Source organism: Bactrocera dorsalis, chromosome 5 (assembly GCF_023373825.1).
Source record: "Bactrocera dorsalis isolate Fly_Bdor chromosome 5, ASM2337382v1, whole genome shotgun sequence".
NCBI classification, from domain to species: domain Eukaryota; kingdom Metazoa; phylum Arthropoda; class Insecta; order Diptera; family Tephritidae; genus Bactrocera; species Bactrocera dorsalis.
Window position 1 is genome coordinate 18,357,463 of NC_064307.1, and position 19,447 is coordinate 18,376,909.

A 19,447-nucleotide genomic window follows, 5' to 3' on the forward strand; every position below is an offset into this window, starting at 1 on the left:
CATTTCGAAATTTTTATGTAAATAAGTTTCTGCGAAGGAACATTGCTACGCCATGGCAACGAGCGATTTGACATATACAACTGAAATAAAATAAAAATATGCTTTTTAAATGCAATAATAAAAACACTTTTTATCGAAGGCGGAGTTTAACTCGCCGGCATTAGCAGCGTAAAATGGCTTACTTTCATCCTATAAGCTGAGACGATCAAATGGCTTTAAACCAAAGCGCTCACTTGAGTTTGGTATATCCGTAGAGAGGTGGAGATGTGACTTTGTTGTTGGTTGATGTTTACATGGCTTTGCTTAGCTGAATATATGTATGTATGCATATTTGAATATAAGTATGTATTTGCCAGCACTTTGTGTTGTTTATTTGTTATTTATGGTCGTAAATTAGGCTCCGCATTGTTGACTTTGAATTGAACTTGACTTTGAGCGAATTTTTATTACTGCGATTTGCTAAACGCTTTTTTACACCATTATTTGTTGAATACTTGCTTTACATATTTACAAGCAACGGCATGGACACGACAGCATACACACATACGTAAATATGCTCAAGTGTTTTTGTTACTTATTATTTGTATTTGTTTGGTTATTTTGTGGAAAGTTGTGAGATTTTTGTGATGCTGTTCATTTGTGCATATTTCAAACTTTAGGCAACGGCTAAAAATAAACAAAAAGAGGCTAGTAAAGTTAAAATGAGTTGAATGAAAATGAACGTCTATATATTATATTGGATTTGTATATGTATGTAAGTGCGAACTACAAAATACTGTAAATACCTGTTGGAAGTCAAAAATAAGTTTGGGATTTCAAATAATATATGGAAGACGCCTGATAAGATATAGTTTCAGGTATGACATAGTTAAAAGCTACAATGAATTTGGGATCCCTTAGGTTGTTTGGTAAATATAATTAACATTAAGCTCTAAAATTGAGGGGAGTGGTGTCGGATAATGCCGTTCCCACGACAGTCAGTCTAAGTAACCGGAACGGACCCAGATTTGTTTTCCGGCCAAGAACTGTTAAATCGGTACCATGTCTCGAAATTACTTCAGGAATGTTTTTTGCCGCTAGATGCAAGTTCATCATCAATTCAAAATGTTGTATCTAAGCCTCAAGCTGCTGAGGCAAACTAACTGAGAGAAACTAATTGGCTTTAAGATCAGCAAACTTGATTATTACACTAGGAATACACCGTGACCTTAGGCCCTCATCAACAAACTTTGAATACATGGTATTTCTTTGAAATAGTAGAATTATTACTCAATAGTGGGAACTAGTTCTAAGACAACAATAATAATAAAAAAATATTTATTTATTTATTTATTTATTAAAAGAAAAATAATAATACAATTATTATCTTACAGAGTAAGAAGCACTAGCTGCCAGGGCTTACGGCTTAAAAAAAAAATAATAATATTAAATCTCAAGCAGTGTTATCTTATAATTATGCTTTGAGAATGAAAGCAATAAGCAATTTACAAATGGCTTGGGAAAAAATGCTGAAATCAAGTGTGGATAAGATAAAGCTTACTATTTTGTGCAAATCTCTAATAAAATCTTTTATAAAACAGATCAATTATGTTAATGCTAAGTTTGTAAAACACTATTGCAGTAATAGAAGAATGATTCATTTTTTAAACGCTTTGCGCTCTCGGAATCATTTAAATGTTTATATTTATCACAGAAATTTTTTTAAATTTTAATTAAAAAAAAATGTGGCAACTCTGTCAACTTTTTTTTAAATAAAATAAATTACCATAATAAATTGGTGTGTCTGTAAAAATTCTAATTACAAAAAGTAAAAATACAAAGGTGGCAACTCTGTCAATTTTTTTTTACATAAAAGAAATTACCATAATAAATTGTTGTGCTTGTAGAAATCGTAAAAATTCTAGTTACAAAAAAAAATTAAAAAGTGGCAACTCTGTCAACTTTTTTAAATGAAATAATTTTACATAATAAAAAGATGGCAACTCTGTCAAATTTAAATGAAAGAAATTAACATAATAATTTCAAAACTATTAAAATAAAAATTTAATAATTGACATAAATAGTTTCTAATTACAAAAAAATAAAAAGGTGGCAACTATCTATCAAATCTATCTATCTATCAAATTTTCTTTAAATGGAAAATTTAACATAATTCGTTAAACATCTAATTACCAAATATATAATAATATAAAAATTAAAAGGTGGCAACTCTGTCATTTTTTTTAATGAAAGAAATTAATATAATAATTTGGTGTGCCTGCCTGCTTTTATGAATTGAAATTCTTTTTTTTAATGTTTTAAATGGAGTAGTAAACCCAGAAAGATTACCTGACGTTATAAAAAATGCCTTTTCGAATCACTCCCCTACATACAAAAAAGTCTCAAGATAGTGAGTCGCCATGTCTGGAAGCTCAAATGGAAGGAAGGTATTGAACGAGGAAGTTGAAAAAAAGTTACAGCTGTTCAAAAATTAGTGAAAATAATGAAAAAATTCGTTTTTTTTTTTGAAATTTTTGTATAAAAAAAAACGTCAGCCACCAATGAAATTTGTGAAGAAATGGAGACGATGCTGCACCATTTCGGGTAGCACAACAATGAATTGCTCGCTTCCGTTCTGGAAATTTTGAATTTCGATTTACACTGATGGAAAATGTCTCTAGCGAAAAAATGACAAAAAGTGGTCGACCAAAATGGTACATATTTGTTTTTATGTTTATTAATATAAATATAAAAAAATATGTTGAAGTTTGATTAGAAATACGAAAAAACTTTTTCGACTACCAATAAGAGTATAGAGTTCAAACTTAATACGATATTTCGTTATTTCGAGTGATAACATAATTTTACGATATTTAAGAAAAAAATAAAAATTTTTGGCTTAGCTTACTAGACCTTATATACATATATGTACACTTGTATGGATATATTTGGTGTCATAAAAATATTTTGCATACATATAATATGCCTAGAGTAACATTATAGCTTTATAGAAAAAGAAGAATATTATAGCTTTACACACCCACATGAAAAACACACCTATTTTCTATAAACATATTTACATATACATATATGCATACTTATGTATGTATGTGTGTATATGAATAGATATAGTCTAGTATATTGATTGGAATTAATCATCACTATACATATGTATGTGTATGCATTTTACTTAAGGGAATTTTCTGCTGCTCCTACTTTAGCTACTTCACCACTCAAATAACATTCCCGGGCTGTCAATTCAATCTGACAACAACGTTGACAACCAACTGTGCACGCTCCAAGTGATCCATTAGCGTAAATTGAAAGAAGATATTTCAATGTCAATGAAAGATGCAGGGCGATGGGCACACATACATGTGAATATATGTATATATATCGGCATTTACACAAAAGTATGTGTGGGTTGTTGATATAGAGGGCATAAGAAAAATCTGTCACTGAGTCAGGCTGCCAATTGGACGCCTCCACCCTGGCTACTGGTGACTGTTGGCATGTGTACAATATATACTATATATAAAGACATATGTACATACATACATATAAGCAGTTACAATTGTCTACATGCATATGTGTATAGTATGTTTGCATATATGGCTGCATACATTTGCTCAGCGTTACAAACTGCTTGATTGTTATTGTTAGCGCTCGTGTTGTTGCTGTTGGTATTGCTGTTACTAGTGTCGTTGTTATCGCTGCTGCGCTGCTTTATTGTATTAAATATCGTTGTTTATTTTCGTGTGGCGTATGTTTGAAATACGGATATATACTTTTGCTTACATATAATACATGTTTGTAACTGTGTGTATACGCCGTCTGTGTCCTTCGTTAAATGCAACACTGTTACAACAACAAAATGAGGCGCAACAGCAACAGCCACACCATGACCATAGTCATCATCACAATTATGATCATCACAATCATCATTGGGCCGCGCACAGCACCCCACTAACGGCCCTTGCTATCAACGTGAAATTGGTTCAATAACACGACGGCTTTGACATTGAGACAGAAAAGTAATACACACACACATACATATGCATTTTCAATGCATTTGTATATTTTTACACGCTGCGTTACTTCACCATATGTATAGTACATATGTATGGTAGATATTACACCCGTCTGCCGCCTCTTAATGCAGTTTCCTCCTCCTCTTAACCCAGTTTCGTTGCTCGCCGGCATATTCATGCTCGGCCCTAAGTACACGATGTTAGTATTTAATTTCAATTATTGTTATTGTTGTAAAGCACTGCAGATATTTTATTTCGCCATTTGCGTGTTGTTGCCTGCAACAACTGCAGTTCATCTTTGCCGACGATAAATCTTCTTTTGCCGGACCACTGATCCCGAAAGCCCTGCTGCAGCGGCATTCTTATGGCGAATTAAAAGAAAAACAGGCATCATAGTTGTTGTTGTGCTTAGTTGTATAGTAGTTGTAGTTCGCCGACAGTGTATTGTCTGCGTTTCGCTCTCGGCGCAAAAATTTCCAAACGCATCTGTTGGTCGTCTGCAAAATTTACAACAATAATAAATATAAAAGTGTGTAGCTATAAAAGTGCTGTTAAGCCAAGAATATGGTGTAACGAAATGGCTTTTCTGTGTAAGTGCAGCGCCTAAAGAGCGACCACACCAAAGCCATGTGCGTGTGGAGCTGTGGATGCGGGACTTTTGGTTTTACGCGCTTATGGAAATATATTTGTATATTATAGAGGTATTAAGTCATAAATGATTAGCAAAGAATTTTAGCACTTTCTTTAATGTTTTTTATGTAATTTTTTAAATATTTAATTGTTTTATGGTTATTGTTGTCGAAAGCTATACGCGGCTTATGACAAACTTTGATCATATAAGGTCAAATAAAATTTTCATTAACGATTCAAAGAAAAAAGTCATTGAAGATCAAATAGTCTGCAGATTAAAAAACTAACCATTCTATCAATAAGGTTTGGATTGGTTTGGTTCCATCGAATGCGATATTCGCCGTTGTGGACGCGCAAAGTACCTTAAATCTTTCGCAAAACTTTTCTCTCGAAAACTCGTAACGCCGAGTTTGGTCTTTGTTCGTCGGATGAGGACTTTACTTCTCAATCACCTTCTCAGTCCGAAGCAGCACCTGTTGGCAAGAGTTATCCTGCGTTGAATTTCCAGGCTGACATTGTTGGTGGTGTTTATACTGGTTCCAAGATAGACCAAATTATCTACGCCTTCGAAGTTATGACTGCCAACAGTGACGTGGGAGCCAAGTCGTGAGTTCGACGACTGTTTGTTTGATGAAAGGAGATATTTCGTCCTGTTCTCTTCATCACAATCAAACCCATACGCTTCGTTTCTTTATCCAGTTTGGAGAAAGCAGAACTAACGGAACGGTTGTTGAGACCAATGATATCAATATCGTCGGCGTACGCCAGCAGCTGTACACTCTTATAGAAGAATGTAGGTGACAGAGTCTCCTTGTATGAAACCTCGCTTGGTATCGAACGGCTCGGAGTGGGCCTTTCCGATCCCGACGAAGCTTTTGGGTTGCCCAACGACAGCTTACACAGCCGTATTAACTTTGCGGGGATAGAAAATTCAGACATAGTGGCATAGAGCCAGTTCCTTTTCGTGCTATCGGTGGAAGAGTGACGAAGAGGTGTTGTGTGCCAATCACTTTGTTGACATTGAGCTTGAATCTTTCACACAATACGCTCGATAGCACCTTATATGCGATGTTGAGGATGCCAATCCGACGGTAGTTTGCGCAGCCTTTTTATGCATTAGGCAGAGCACACTTACATAAATTTCAATCGTTGGGCATGTTTTCGTCCGATATATTCTACATGGAAGCTGATGCGTACTCCTTATCAGTTCTTTGCCGCCCTATTGGAATAGCTCGTCCGGCAATGCAATGACTCCCGCCGCTTTGTTATTCTTCAGGCGAATAATTGCTATTCGAACCTCTTCTTGGTCGGGCAAAGGAACCTCTGCTTCATCGTCGTCGATTGGTGAATCAGGTTCACCATCTCCTGGTGTTATGATTTCTCTTTCATTCAGCAGGCTGGAGAAGAGTTCTCTCCATAATTTGAGTATGCTCTGGGCATCAGTCACTGCATCACTTCTGGGGGTTCTACAAGAGTATGCTCCGGTCTTGATATACTATATACTTTATATAAAATATCTGAGTGACGAGCTGAGTCGAATTTGATATTTTCTTCTGTTTGTATGTTTATATGTCAACCAGTCTTTCAGATTTCGAGACATCGATCCGAAATTGTGTACACGTTGTTTCTTCCACAAGAAGCTACTAATTTTTTGGAACCGTCGAAATCGGACTACTATAGGATAAAGCTGCCTTATAAACTGCTCGATCAAAATCAAATTCTTATATGGAAAGCTTTTTTATTTGACACTATATCATCACGAAATTCGGCATAGATCATAAATCCAACGTAGCGTTACAATATCCGAACAAATTATTCAGATCAGACCACTATAGCATATAGCTATCATTCAAATTAACCGATCAACACCAAATTCTACCTTTGTACATATTGTATGTATCCTCCTTACTTTGCACATGCCAAGTCAAATTTACATAATAACGTTCATTTACGGACAGCAGATCCTCACAAAAGCATACCTCTCTGCATATATAGCTTATAAATATATACGAAATATTTTTATTGTGAAAATAATTCTTCAAATTACCCATCAGTGGTCACATCACATGCTGCTGCGCGACTCATCGCAAACGATTATGACAAACCATATTATTTACAACAAAGAAATATGTATATAAATGTGTCTGTGCATGCATGTAAACATGTCTCGGGAATTGCCATGATGCCACACTACACTTTGGCAGAGTAAAGGAAAGTAATCAACACACCATTCTAGCCAATCTAGAATTCCGTGGAAGAACTCGTAAATTGGCTTAGTAATACCATTATTACAGGTTTTACCAAGAATTATTCTAGAAATTTCCCATTGCCGGGCAATAAAAGGTGAAAGAATAAAAATCGTGCAGCAAGCATATAAACTTGAATAGATAGAATCACAGGGGCGATAGAAAGTGAATGTTGCATGCACCTTGAAAGCGGTTGGTGGTGCCGTCGTCATCACCGTCAACGCTGCTGTTGCTGATCTTGCTTGTTGATCGTCTTGTTGTTGTTGTTGTTGATATTTCTGTTGTTAGTGTTGTTGTTGCCGTGGTTGTTTTTGTTGTCATTTCTGTTGATGCTGTTTTTCGCAATAGTGGCAACAAGATGCGGCTAAATGCAGCTGCAACAGCCAATACCTGCATGCCAAGCCTCACTATGCCACACCATGCCACGCCATGCCGCCTGCACGCTCAACTCAACGCCATGCAAAGCTCATGTAACACAAGCTGGAATGTGTTGAGCAGGCACTGACTTGCTGTATGCTTGTACAACACCAACAACAACAATAGCAAATAAAGTAATAGCAACAAACAATTGATGCTGACTGTGCAACACGATGCGTTATGCAGCGCGGCAGCGCACAGTCATTTCAACTTGAACTTGAAAGGCAAAATTTATGTCTCTAGAAAATTGCCCATTGCTCCAATGCGAAAAGAGAGGCAGGCAGCTCGCCACGGCACGGCAGTGCACAGCACCATCATTATTACTATCATCATCATCAGCCAGATACAATTGCCGCACAGTTGTTGCAGTGTTGCGTTTTTCTACACTTATGGTTGTTGCTGTTGTTCTTTGTTTTGTGTTTCGTGTTTTTTTTTGTAGTTTTTACTTTTTATTTAATGGATGCTGTAAGAAGAATGCAAAGCATTCACAAACTGGATAAACCAGTTTGCAGTGCATTGGTACCATCACAGCAAGAGCAACAACAGCAGTAACAGCAAGGAATCTGTGTATGTATGTATTTTCACCTACAACCTCATAAACACATATGGTATATACATGTGTGTGTGTGTGTGTATTGCGTTAAAGCAAACATGTTTGGCGTTTTGCAATGCGTTGGTGCAAGCCGCGAGCCGTTGCCGTTGCAGATGCTGCACAGAATAGCTGGTCTACGCGTTGTTGTAAGCAGGCGCATCGCAAAGCGAGGCAAAGTGCCTATTTGCCAAGCGCGTAAGAGTGCATTCACTAATGAAATAATACTTGCAATGCGCACAGCACACACGCTGGCAGCAACATTTTGGCGCGCAGCAACATGCTAATACATATAAATGTATGCTTGTATTATTAAAATATATACATACATATGTATGTATGGTTTCGTGGTTGTGCCTCTCCGTAGCGCTAATCAAAATGCAAAAAAGTTAGTTGCCAGTTATTTCTAGCTCATAATCATATTGAAAATACGAAAAGACTTATTCGACTACCAAATATATTTTAGCAAATTACAAAAACAAAATAATGTTAATTTCGTTGCCTTAAAATACCCTTCACAGGCACATCTCTTATACCACTAGAACAAAAGTTTCGTTATAAGGAAGATATTCCTTTATGAAGATCCATAACTTGATTTTAATAGATCGATATGCATGGCAGCTATACGCTATAGTAGTCCGATTTACACAATATATTCGCAGACTGAAGCATAGTCTTGGACAATAAGCCAAGCCAAATTTCATGAAGTTAACTTGACAAATAAAAGTTGTTTCCATAAAAGGTTAGGTTAGGTTAATCTGGTAGGCCAATAAGCCACTCATAGACTAGTTTTGGTCCCTTGTGATACCAAAGTTACTATGCTCAGGAAAAATTGTCATCTATTAGGATGCTTATGCTTGACGCGAATTTTAACCGACTCTGCGGCCTCACTATCCAGTGCATCATACCGTGGGGATGCCAGATGCTTACAGCGTAGTCTTACCAATGCGAAACAAATGCTAAAGAGATGCTCCATTGCTTCGCTGGTGCCTTGCTCTAGACATTTCCTACAGTCTTTTGGATCTGTCAGATCTATTCTGCGGGCGTGTGTTGCCACCAGAGACATACATAGTATTCCGATTGTGTTCCTACAGTTTCTCCTATCGAGCGCCAATAGGAATTTTGTGTGCTTCCAATCTACAGTTTTGCACATAACTTTTGCAGTCTTGCATCCAGGTAGCTCGATCCATCGGGCTTTGAATTTCTTGACCATGCTTCTGTCCAGATCGTCGTATAAACTATGCATTGGTTTCCCAATGTTGATCACGTTTTTGGGTGTTAATTGTACGCCAATCTTGGCAATCGCGTCCACTATTTCATTGCTCTCGATGTCTTTGTGGCCTGCCACCCAGTAGAAGTGAAGTTGCTTGCCTCTGGCAACACTTACCACTGCTGCACTGCTTTCCAAGATACTTCAGTAGCTGCCAGCGGCTTTCGCAATAGCCGAGACCTCACCTGGAAATATACTGCAGTGGTCCGGCAACTTAACAGGTTGCCTTATGCCTAACTCTGGACAGTGTTTTCCAGCACCAACTGGATCGTCCATTTTTGAGCCATCCGTATAGATGTTGAGAAAGTTGCGCATAGCTAACAAGCCCAATTTTTCTTTGTTGACTTGAAACCTTCTTCCAGCTCCCGGGTTGTGCCGAGCATCTGTCTACACGCATATAAAGCATTGCTGGTTTTTGTCACTCTTTCTTTCACGTTGTGCTTCCACAGCAGTTTGCTGTCCAAAACTACTCCAAGGTACTTGGTGCGGTCCTTGAGAGAGAGTTGTGTCCAATTTATCGAAGGGAGTCTCCATTTTAGTATGCCCTGGGCATCAGTCACTAGATCACCTCTGCGGCTTCTACAAGAGGATGCTCCGGTCTTGCAACCTTTTACTAGTCGCCGCATCTTTTCGTGGAATATTCGTGCATTTCCCCTGTCGGAGTTTTGTCCTTTTTGTAAACCAGAGCAGATCCGTTTTTTACGGGTTCAACCTCCGAACCCGCTGGCGATGTCTAATTCTAGACTGTATTGAGAGTGATGGTTATAATACTTCTATTGGTCTGTAGACACCAAGGATCTTGGAACTTCCATGAAAGGTCTTGGTTTTAATCGATGGATCAATTCGACCATTTGCATTTCGTGAAAATAATTTGAGAAATTAAAAAGTTTTCAATACAACAACTTTATTTTCAACGGTCAGTTTGTATGGCAGCTATATGATATAGTAATTCGATCTGAACAATTTCTTCGGAGAATGTACCGTAGCACTTTTCCGTCATGCCAAAATTAATACTCGTATACCCAGTTCAGGGTATAAAAACAGCTTGTATACTATTACGAGTATAGTATATATAGTATATTATATGTACATACATACATGTATTCAAATAAAATCATATGTCTAAGTGCATATGTACATATGTTTGTATGTGTGCCTCGAAAAATTTTTACAATTTGTGAATGCAACGGCAGTGTTACTCAAAAATTTATCAACATTCACTATGATTCAATACAATAATGAAATTAACAACAATAATAATAATAACAACAAGAAACAATAGCGTCGCATTAAATGCATTTTAGCGTTTGTTTTGATTTTTTAGCATGCTTCGCTGAGTTTGAAAGTGAATGTTCGTTGTGCATGAAGTCACAAACTACAGTCTGTGGTGTGGTGTCTATACCACAAAATATTTATAGACATCCGATGCGCTGTAGAATGTGTTGGTCCAAGGTTTAGCTACGAGTGGTGATTGTAATAATAACGAACACCGTGTCATAAACAATTTCTTGCATGCATTTTTGTTTTGACTAAGCAACATGCTTAAATTTAATTGCATACTTAATTCAGCAATAAAATTTGGTACTAGATCAAAGTATTAAATGTCTATTGAAGAGCTAATTCTAAAATATGTGCGAATACTGTTCGAAAAATAAGGCGTTAATATAAATATTCAAATTACTTTTTTTTGATAGGTGGCAGCCGTATATCAAAATTTTTCTAAATTAAGTTCTCCAGTCCTCGAAACACTTTTCATAAGCATTTTTTGGATTGGCCTTTATCTCCTTCATCGAATTTTGTTTTCACTTCGATCGACTAAAAACGAGCAGCAATTTCAGTCCGGGAAACAAGAAAAAATTACATCGAGCCAAAACCGGTTAATACAGTGGTCGATCGATGGTTCTTTCAAGTTTGTTTGTGATATAAATTGCTTTAAAGTAACCATATTTAAATCTAGGTGCTGCTATGGGCAAAAAATAGTAAGACTTTGTTCATAACTTTAAAATTCTTAATTTATTCTTCAAAATTTATGTCGTCTCCCTCAAAGTAATCCCCCATAACAGCAATAATGTCTTCAATTAACTCAAAATGGTTACTCTGGAGCAGTTGTTTGAGTTCATTGAGTAGCCAAAAGTCATACGGACCTAAATCAGGTGAATACGGTGGTCGCGGCATGATATTTGTTGAAAATTTGGCGAAAAGCTCACGAAGAATCAATGCACTTTGCACGGTATATTATCGTGGTGCAAAAACCGAGACTTTTCGGCCCATAATTCCGGCCTATTTTTACGAATAGCTTCGCAAAAAATAATTCAGATCACTTGGCACGAATCTAGCTTTTACACGCTTAATACCTAAGATGTTGAGACCCTCTGCTATTCCTCTGATGCAAACACGACTGTTTCTTTAACTTTTTCGTTTTAAGAATTGTATTTCAAAGATCTGTGTAAAATTTCCAAAAACACAGTTTCGAGAAAAATGCGTTTAAAGACTGCGCACTTAGCTTAGCTAGTCTCTAGCGCCCAAGTTCTCAAGAGTGTATCTCCGAAATTATTACTCGGATCAACTTGAAAATTTCAGACAATATTCTAGAGAATAATAGAATTTAATAAGACAACAAAAAAATCGATTCTTTGAAACCCGTGTAAAGTGGTCGTGAGGACGATCAACATGTGGGCCAATCAAAATCCATGATCACCGGAAAATTCCATCGAAACTGTGCCTGAATTCGTCAAAAATCAGCCGGAATCATCATTAAAATTCATGGAAATGGAATTGAGCATCTCCAAAACATCGATTTATCGCACTTTGACCGAACATTTCGGCTTACGACTTCTTCCTTCTTCCTGTGCGACTTCTTCCTTTTCGGAAAAATGCATTTGCCCATGAAAAAAAGGATGCAGACGTAGAGGCCATTCAAAAAGCTTGCACCTGCATACTGGCGTCCATACCGGCCAATGTGCAAAAAGCTGTAATGAAGCAGAAGAAGACTATTTTGAATAAAATAAATCTATTGATTTTGCCGAAAAACCCATTTGTTTTGTTTTTTTTTAATCCTGTTTACTTTGGAACACACCTTGTATACTCCCCAGAACACTTTTGTAATATTATCAACAATTCCGTCACGCACTTTTAACATATTAAGATCAAAATTTAAAATTAAAAAAAAAGGCTTGCAATAATCTAGGAAAAAATTAGTCCAATCCGGATCAAATTTGATCGGATGATATTTTCGAAGCACAATTTGGTTTTATGCCTATTGTGCCTGGAAATCCATCAGCTTCTCATCAAAACTAATATTCGTTAGTTTTAGCACAATGTCCTAGTTTTGGTGCTATAGTCTTAATGTTACGTCCTCAAAATATTGTCGGATAATTTTTGCAATACAAAGGTAGTAATTTTTATATGTCTTTCCTTTTGATAATCACTTTTAATAATTTATGAAAGAATTATACAATTATACCGCATTAATGACAACGGTTAAACTCCGAACACATTTGAGACATAAGCACTTCTATACAAACTTCAAAATACTCACGATTGTGCTGTAAAGCCTTTAATGCTTTTAATTACCATACTCATTGCTATCATTGTTATTGTGCTTGTATTTCTTTCATTTACAGATGTTCACGACCTCCCACAATGTTGGAGGTCACATGAAAAACTCGCAACTTAAATAGTAAAAGCAAAAGTCAAGCATTCACAAAAATGCATTGCATGTTGCTACATTTTGCCGCATGACACCTACACACACTCATTTATACACATACATACATACAAATACTACAGATGCAAACGAAAACTGCAACAACGCTGCAGCCACGATTGATGTTATTGTTGCTGATGTATTGTTGCACATACCCACCGTAACTGGGGTGCATTGCAGCAATTGTTGCCGCCGCCGCCGCTTGTTTTGCTATAAAATAGAAAGTGAAGCGTGCCGCCAAGGGGCGGCTGACTGACAGGGGGTAGCAAGCGAGAGAATTTTAGTCGAATAAAAGGCAATAAATTTGTCGGCAAAACGCTGCGGCTGTCAATGGATAGCCGCGTACAAGAGTTTTTTTCGCAAAATAAAAGACGAAAAGCAAAAACAAAAACAATAAACAAATAGGAGCGTACAATCGCGAAATCAATAGTAAAACAACCATCCATTCATTCATTCATTCCCTGTCTATTATGTGCAACAGCAACAATGACACAGCAGAAAAAACTCAATGTATACGTACATACATATGTATGTATATTAACCGTTGCCGGTGATTGGTACGCGCCTTGCTTTGTTGTGGGTGAAACTCTTGTCTGCCATTACATTACAGCAAAGAAAAAAATCATATTAAAATTCACTGCAAACGTTGCAATATTGCTCACACAGCTAGTACATACAGGCTTATATGCAAATACAGGGTGTTACAATAAAAGATATATGATTTCTTAAAAAAAAAATCGGATTTTCAATCGATACAATCAAGTTCTGAATGTAACATCTTTCAAATGGCCGCCACGATTTCTTTTGCAGGAGCGAAAATCAAGTTCTTCCAAGGTAAAATCAGGACGTTTGTGGTGGTCCAATGGCTTTAATTTTTGAGTGGAAACCATTTTATACGGATGCAAGCCGAAATCCTTTCTCAAAATTTGTCAGTTTGCGGTTTGAGACAGTCCCAATTCTTGAGAACATCTTGAAATCAAAAAATTCCGATCTTCAGCAACACTTGAACCCAATTTTCGAGTACTTTTTCCACTAAATATAGTCGTATGTCAAGAAAGCTGAAGGCTTTTAAATAACTCCATAAGAAGTAGTTCAATAGTGTTAAAACACAACTTTTTAAAGGCCATTCAATGCCACAATTTCTTGAAATAATCGAAGCTCCAAACTTTTCTCGCAATAATACCGTTGTTTCACGTGCTGTGTGGTACGTAGCACCGTCATGTTGGAAACAGATGTTATCAAGATCAACTTCTGCCAATGTCGGTCATAAAAGGGTGGTTAAAATCGATCTATACCGCTATCCGATAACAGTAACGATGTCACCAGCTTCATTTCGAAAGAAGTACGGACCGATGTTTCCACCAGACTAAACTGGAAATTTACTTGTAGGTGAATGAAATGATTGTTCATGAATAATTTGTGGATCTTCTTTGCGTCAGAATATGCAGTTTTGTTTATTTACCGCACCACTTAGGTGAAAGTGAGTCTCATCAGAGAAGATGATTTTCTTGAAACCATCGTTGTCGTTTTCAAAACTGTTCCTAGACAAAATCAGTAAATTCACTGCGTTTACGGTGGTCCAATGGTTTCAGTTCTTGAGTGAGCCGAAATCATTTATCAAATACGTCATATTGTGTTTTGAGACAGTCGCAATTATTGAGACCAAATCTTTACACATTAAATATGGCCGAAACGACACTTAGAAATCGTATCATAAGAGATCATATCATCCCTATTGGAAAACCCATTATATGCATAGTAATGGTAAGCAAATGAAGCGTGACGCATTGCGCCAGTGCCGCAGTTATTGTTGCCGCTCCGATTCCGTGTAATCTTTCAAAAGTTTCCGATGCAAAGTACATCCTCAGTCGGCTGAAATGAATGCATATTCCTTCATAACAGAATCATGATAATATCTCATTTACATATATGCAAGATTATTATAAACATACAGATATATGTATACAAAATGGGTTAAGGACACCCCCATTCTTCCGTAACTACGTTATGGTTCGGAAAGCAACCGAAAACGAGGCACCCGACTTTTGTGAACGAAATGTCAACACGTTCTCACGACATTCGAGGCTATATGTACAATATAAGCGGTACGAAATTCAGCTGTTAAACCACAACAAGATCATCCAAGATACCATAGCATGATAGAAATTTAGGAAAGTAGAAAAGTTTTTAAAATCCTTAAAAAAAATTAGAGATTCCAAGTGCAGAAAGCGAATGAAATTTTTCCATTTCTGTCTGCTAAAGTAACTCCTAGTATTCTAATATACACGTCTGTTAATCTCTTCTAAATTATACTTCATTCTTGTCAATTTTATGCTTTACATGTAAAGTTTCTTACTTAAGAGAAAAGTCGTTTTATGAAAGAAAAAATATTGATTTTAAAATGAGTTTTTATGAATCGAATTTTTTACGAATAATCCTTTTCAAGTTATTCTTTCGAGTTTCAAAACAGTTCTATAATAAAACGGTACAAGGTATAAGAATTTATGGTGTCCTTGCGTTTCACAGCTAAATTTCACGTCCAAAACAAACTTTCACCTGCACACCTTTTCATGCATTTTCTTAATTAATTTGTGTTTTTATTCCACCAAAATATTTAAATTGCCTTGTAAATGGCTTTAGGCTCGTGCCAACAGTAATTTTCTATTTTTAAAATTTGTTGACCCAGTTTTTCCCCACACTCAGACAGCTCATCTATTTTATGCTTGTCCGGTGAAGGCGTTTACATAAATATTGCAGTGTTGCAAGCAAGTGCAAGACGTTTAAAAATAAATGCTCCATTTTTTCGCCTTTTTTCTGGTATATATATAATTTTATAATTTAATATACTTATATTTAATTGAAGAAGTGACTTGTGGAGTAACCCCAGATGATCATAAAATCTTTTAACACTATAACTTTTGCTCTCATACAAAAACAAATCAACCCTTGTCTCATATTAAATATTTTTTCTGAAATCTTCTTCGAACACTTTGTCTTTCAAAAATAGTTTCATTTTCAGAATGGCTTACTATTATATTTTTGTTCTCTTCATCTATACCAGAATGACCTAAATATTTAAAAATTTTATACAAAAGCTTATCTTACATAAGTACTCAGCTTCTATTATGCAATACCAATTGAAACTAATCACTGTTTTCTTTTATTATATTTCAGTTAAATTAATAACAATTGTGCCACATAACTACAACAATGATAATAAAAACACCAATAGTGATGAAGTGTTTTTTATGCAAATAAGGTAATTACCAACACTCGATAAACATATATACATAGAAAATGATGTTATAAACCAGAGTTATGTAAATACGAGGACAGTTTGTTGGCCTTCGGAATATTTTGAAGCGACCATATTTGATAGTGGTTGTAAGACGGATTTAAAACCTAACTACTCACAACAAAAATTGTAAGTTATTGCCAATTATGACGAATAGAAGACAGATAGTTCTAGTACCATGGCTTCGACTTGCAACCAGCTATATTTAAGGCAGAGATGCTTCATAGATCGTGTCAAGAAATTCAGTTGCACTATCTGTGTCTGAAAATACTTGTTTATAAACCTGAAGAGTTTAAACGGTTATTATATGATAGATGAAATTGGATAAAAGCATTATTCAGCCAAAAAAACACCCTTGATGAGCAATTAAACCTAAATACTTTAGAGTATGGTAGAGCCTCTTCTTGGTTTTAAGGAAACCGCAGAAGGTGACGACAGAGACTCTAAAACCTTTGTATAGTAACTATTATAAGTGCTAAAAGTAGTAAAAAAAATATTAAAACTTTGTTCATAATTTTAAAAATTCTTAATTTATTCTTCAAAATCTATGTCATACCGCTCAAAGTAATTCTCCTTGGTGGTACTTGTGCTAATGTTTTTTGGAGGATGGAGTCATGTGTAGAAGTTCACGTAAGTGAGGAAAGTTTTCTGATCGCCATTCACTTGGGAGTGGCCAGAAACGATTCTTTTACATATTACTCAAGCAGCTTACGACTTCCGATCTTTGACCTAGTATCCTCTGGGTAGCCTAAGAACATTTGTTTGAAGGCGAGCTAAAGTGAGAAGGCGAAACCTTCCCTTCGCAGGGTATAGGACCCACCACGTAAAAACAGTACCAATGAAAACAAAACGATAGCCTTGCTGTTAACTCGGCTATAATCGCGTAACATAACCTAGATTTTTTACCTGATTTGACGTGTCTTCTTCGGCCAATTGATCGTCTGTTCCTGGGTCGAAAGCATAGATACAAGAATCATCGCCAGTAATAATACGTTTCATGACATCCTGATAGTTGGAAAGCATTGCCCCACATATGTTAAGCGAAGGTGTTTTTCGAAAATATTGAGCGAACCAATCGCGCTTTCACTTTTCTTAGGCACAAATGATCTTTCAAAATGGGTTTCCTTTCGGTATTCCAACGATGCCAGTAAGATTTTTGCCCACAGTGAATCATCATGCGTGGCCACCTCATCTTTAAGAGCGCTAAAACCAATTTATGGTCGCCATAATCATCCTATCAGATCAACAATTATATGTCTAGTGAAAAAAATTGAAACCGCAAGCAGTCTCTCAGACGTCGTTCTCAAGCGTTGGGCATCTACGTAATTTTGCCAAAAGATCTTGGCCACTTAATCACCAGAATCGTCGTATATTCGTGTATTGGGCGGAGCAAAAACTTGAAAATTATCCGAGTTTTTATCCAAAAATCATCCTCAGCGATGAGCCTCAGTGCTGGCTGAGTGGCTTCGTCAGTAAGGAAAATGATCGTTATTGGTCAGACAGCAATCCACACGTACTCCACGAGTCACCATTGCAACCCGAAAAATTACGGTTTGGTGCTGTTTATGGATCGGCGGTGATGATCAAAACCGGCACGTTACTGCGAATAGGATGACTGAATATTTTTGCCGGTATTGGATTGTGGTTCCAACATAAAGGCGCCCCAAACCACCAGCGAATGTCACAATTGATCTATAAAAAACTAAATTTAGTGAATGTGTTATCTCACGAAAAGGTCCAGTCAATTGGTGGCTCGGTCGTGCGATTTGACGCCGTTAGTCTATTTTCTGTGGGGCTACGTCAAGCCTATGGTCTATGCCAACTAGCCAGCGATGTTAGACGGACTTCATACGAATATCGAACGGGAAATTGCAGCGGTATCGGCCGCTTTATGCTTGAAAACCGTCGAAAATTGGGTTCAGCGTCTGGACTTCTGCAAGCGTGCCCTTGGTGGCCATGCACAAGATATCGAGTTCCATACATAATTCGAATGTACTTCCACAGGAATAAAGAATTTCATTGATATCCAAAACCGTTTTTTGTAGCCTTCTTATTGAAAAAACCATTAGTACTGACTTATCAGGACCTCCACATAAACATTTGTATGCCGAGATTTTTGCCTTCTTAACAAAGGCGCACATGCATCGCATCAACATGCCGCGCAAGTCACTTATTCTAGCTGTCTATCATTCATTAACTCACCTACATACGTACATACATATGTGTGAGTATCTATGCATTAATTTATTATATTCCATCATTTATTCTAATTTCAATTTTCATCACTTTTCATTCTCAATTCCATTTTCAATTTCATTAGCTTTGTTTGCACACATCTGTACATGCCTATCACACACATGTACATACACACACACAGATGTATTTCACTCAATCACTCACTCACTTGCTCAATTGTCGGCTGTCATTCTCACATTCATTATAATCAATTCAGCCGTCCATCACTTGAGATGAATTGTGAGCCAACCTGCCACGTTTCAATTTATTTATGTGCCACAGCATACAAACAACAGCAATTGACATAATACTCTACTCCTCAGCTAGACGAACTGCAGCAACACACCAACGCAAAATGTTGCAAATGTGACAAATGTTGAAAATGTTGCAAGTGCGTCACTAGTGCCACTGCCATTGGCACACACGCACACGCACCCTCACAGACACACGCTCAATCACCGCACAGTGCAACAATTGAAAGTGTAGGCAAGCTTTATGTACATGCATATATGCATATATATGTATTTATATGTGTGTAAGTGCAGCGCAATACAAATTATTCTACTAAACTAGATTTTCCGCACTGGAGCCGCATGCAATTGTCAGCAATTTGCCACCAATTGTTAACGATGTGTCAAATGAAAAATTGCCTTACACGAGTATGAATTACGCATACATACACATGCCGTCGGTTGTGTATGTATGTATGTGTCTGTAAATTGTAGGCACTCATGTAGGAGTATCAAGTGGCATGTCTGTAGGCATGTTTGTGGCAAGTAGTAATATTTGTATTGCAACTGACACACAGATCTAGTTCCTGTCAGTTTACATGCATAATTGCTACTGCTATATAATATATAATAGGCTTCAAGTACTTGTGAGGCAGTTGTGTAATCTGCTTTGCGGTTTTAGTTAGTGACTTAGGTAAAATAGAGTTTAGTTACTTAATGTGTTCTCTTTTGAGTCGCTGCAGTTAGTTTGCGTTATATAATAGAATGTATTTTGTTTTTGATGCGCATAAAGCCCAAAGAATCATCAAAACATCAAAA

General features: G+C 36.7%; 1 protein-coding gene across 4 annotated transcripts in view; it reads left to right on the forward strand.

The window, feature by feature from the left end:
- LOC105232895 (solute carrier organic anion transporter family member 74D) overlaps nt 1-19,447 on the forward strand; it is a 110,549-nt gene that overhangs the window by 39,530 nt on the left and 51,572 nt on the right. For all 4 annotated transcript variants that reach the window (XM_049459401.1, XM_049459400.1, XM_049459402.1 and 1 more), the window contains exon 4: nt 16,043-16,127. The gene's annotated coding sequence lies outside the window, so the exon portion shown is untranslated. The remainder of the gene's footprint in view (nt 1-16,042; nt 16,128-19,447) is intronic.